Here is a 3,617-nt window from a genome sequence, read left to right as displayed (position 1 = left end):
CAAACGAACAAATTGAAACGTTTGAAACATTTATAAAAAAATCTCCAGTCAACTACAGTGAAACCTCCTTAACCAGTTACTATGTCAGATGATTAAGCTATTTAGAATGAGCCATACACCGATCTTATTCCTCGCAAATGTAGAAGAAAAGATCCAACACCTGGTGTACTGGCAAGTTATTCCGTGCAAACCGATCAACCAACACCAACTGAGCTTGTCAATGAGACTCAGTCTGAGCCAAGCCCGCCTATTGAGGCACTACAAACACAAGATCAAGCTGACGAGGAGATACTCCATGAATTTGAATTTGAAGCCCACGTCGAGTCAACTACTGAACCCTCCGAGTCATTTGATCCGATTGGTCAAGCAAGCTCGAGTACTACTTAAAAGATTGCTCACATTCTTTCTCTGCAAGACACATTGCTGCAAGGAAAGGGTAAAGGAATTGCCATAGAACCCGAACCCGTTGATGTTCGTGCTCTACCACATAGGGTCTTTAAACTTGAACAAGACTCTATGGTTAAAGATGTTCGTATCCAAGAGCTTGAAGCTAGCAACACAAACAATGACTCAAAAATTAAAGAGCTTCAAGCCAACATGGGTGGTCTCACTGCTCTATACTTTGATTTGCAATAGAAACTCATTAAGCGATTCAGAAATGAGTTCAAGGGAGCAGATGATAGCAGTGATGAAGTTGATGGTGGTGAGCACGGTGCTCCTGATGTGCTTGATATTGGTGGATCCAGTTCGCGTCCTGCTTCAATCATTGATACTTCCGAGCAACAGGAGAAATACTTAATCGCCCCACCTAAGACCACAAAACAAATAGAAAGAACAAGAAAGATGGCCCTGATTTTGAGAAAATCTAATCAAAATGTGTGTCTTCCGATCATCCATATAAGTTCGTTGTGGAACTTCAAAAGGGATTTTTCTGAGGAATATGGCGATCATTCAGGGATGGTTTGATGGGGATACGATATTGAGAAAGAAATGTGGTGGGTTAAGCGTAAGTCTGGGGACATGGAATACTATAAGAAGATGAAAGATTTTTGTTCGTGGACAAAAGTTTATCTAAGTGATTTGATACAAGCTCCTTTCCACAATCCAAATGATGACATGAAAGCTACCAAGTTCTAGAGCCTTTTAAGCAAACAAGTGGAGAAAGTATTTCCTGACAGCCCACTACTGATTCACTTGTTAAGAAAGTAAAGGGGGTTCGTGATCCTATACAAACAAGCTGATGCTGAACTTTACGTGGCCTCCATCTGCCAAAGTAAAGTCAGTTCCGATTACCAAGAGATTTTCCTGAAGGTGCTCTTGATGAAATGAAGTTTTGGGCTTATGATGGTGAGAATACAATAGTAATTATAAGGCTAAGGAAGGGTCAGTATCGTATTGTTGATCCACAATACCTTTTGAAGTTTGGAGAAAAAGATATCGAGACTCTTAGCGGCTTTCAAGTTGTAGCTGAACCACTTTATGAGCCAGCTGCAAAAGAGTACACATGTATGGTGGGATCGATAATGCAAACTGGTTTATGGGCAGGTGCTTACTGTGAAGCTGATAATGAAGTTATGGAGCATGAATGAAGATAAAGCTCTAAACCAAGGGGTAGATTGTTGGGCTAGCCTTATCACATGGTTTATACTTGATCTTATGGGCTTGGTTTTGGTTAGTATGTAACACCGAAAAACTATGTTTTCGGTGGGCTTATGTTTAAGTCATTATTGGGGGTCGATGATTAACGAAGTTGGTTGTGGTTTGTAGGTTAAATACTTTGAATTCCAATCTTATTGTAATCGATATTGAGGGCTTAAGCACCCGACGTTAATACAACGTGTCTTTTGAAGCATATAGCGTGTTGATTTATGTTTGTTCTTATTTATTCTTGAATCACCTAGTTGTTAGTTTCCGCCTAACAACGAGTTTGTTTGATATCACATTGAAAGATCCTGATTTGGGACTTACAATATTTGACTTTATTAACTTGTTATCCTTTATCACTCAATAAAAAGAAATACCTAGTTGCCACCCATGGATGTAGGTCAGTTTAGATCAAACCACGTTAAATACTCGTGTTCTTTATTGCTTTCTTTTTTGTGTTCGATTCATAGATGCATTTAATCCTAACAAGTGGTATCTAGAGCTTAGGTTCAGATCACATGAAGAACACGTTGAACCTACATCTTACGCCGACGAGTTTAGCCACCGCTGACAAGAGATCAGTTTTCATTTCGTTACAGTTAGGAAAAACGCGATAGCTGGAGAGTCGTTCAATGAGGATTAGCCGCCGGCTGCCGTAGCCGTCAATCCCAACCATTGATTTAGGTCTTTTCTTAGAGTCGTTACCCGTTTTTTGTTTAATTGTTTGTGTTCGATCGAGCGGAAAGAAGAAAGGTGGAAAAAACAAATTGGTTTTATATTTAGTATCAAAATCAACGAAATATTTTCTTTGAGCCACCAAACTAATTAAGCATCACCGGATTCACCGTAGGTATTGTTTGCACCTCCGCAAGGAAATTATTGAGAAAGAGTGTGGAAAAGTTTTTCTTGAAATGCTTGTACCTTTTTTTCTTCCATTGGGCCTACGATTAGGGCAGTACCCCTATTTGGTCTTGTTCAAGTTAAATTTCTTTTGGGGGCTAGTTTTATTTGGTCGTGATTACAAGGGCAGTAGCCTAGATTTTGGGGGCCAAAACTTTGAGTGCAAGTTTTATTTAGGTTGGTTAACCGAGTGGGCTAAATTCAAATCCTATGTCTACTGTAGAACATTTGTTTAATCAGAAGAAGCGTTAAAGAAACAGAGAACCAGTGCCAACCACGTTTATCAGGTTTTATCGTTTCAGTTTAAAGTTTTAGTTTATGATTTTCAGTTCGTTATTCCATTGCGTCTGAATAGATTGATTGTTTAACAGATTTCAGTAGAACAACCGTTAAGGTCATGCTCGTGCCATTGATATGTCTGTCTCTATTTTTACCATGGTTTTCGTTTAGTTATTGTCATGGCAGAAGTTGGAAAGGTTTCGATACAGAAGTTTGGTTGGTGGAAGATGCATATTGTGGCACTACTTTGTCATAGAGACTTTGATGTAGTGCTAGAGGATGAAAAACCAGTATAATTGTCAGATGAAGAATGGAAGAAGTTAGATAGAAGGCTTGGTCTTGTATTATTTTTTTTTTGTTAGAAGATGTGGCGTTTAACATCATGAAAGAAACCACAATGCGTGGTATGATGGAAGCACTACCAAAAATGTATTAGAAGCCAACAAATAAGGTCTACCTTATCCGAGAGTTAGTGACAACTAGAATGAAAGAGGTTGGGTCAGTTACAACACATATTAATAATCTTAATTTAATCTTGTCCCGCTTAGTGTCAGTCGACATTAAGTTTGATGATGAAGTTCAAGGCTTGTTGTTATTATCATCTTTACCCGACAGTTGGTCTCAAACAGTGGCTGCGATTTGTAGTTCATCTACAAAAATTACTTTTGATAGGATTCGGGATTGGATTCTTGGAGAAGATTCAAGACGTAGAAGTTCAGGTGAATCATCAAGTAATATATTTGTCACTGTAAGTCCCCCCGGGGCGTCGGCGATCGATACGAGATCCGCACGAG

The sequence above is a fragment of the Bidens hawaiensis genome, unplaced genomic scaffold (genome assembly GCF_021521415.1).
Source record: "Bidens hawaiensis isolate Kalapana, Puna unplaced genomic scaffold, B.hawaiensis_p1.1 tig00043034_1, whole genome shotgun sequence".
NCBI classification, from domain to species: Eukaryota; Viridiplantae; Streptophyta; class Magnoliopsida; order Asterales; family Asteraceae; genus Bidens; species Bidens hawaiensis.
Note: the sequence above shows the minus strand (reverse complement) of the source record.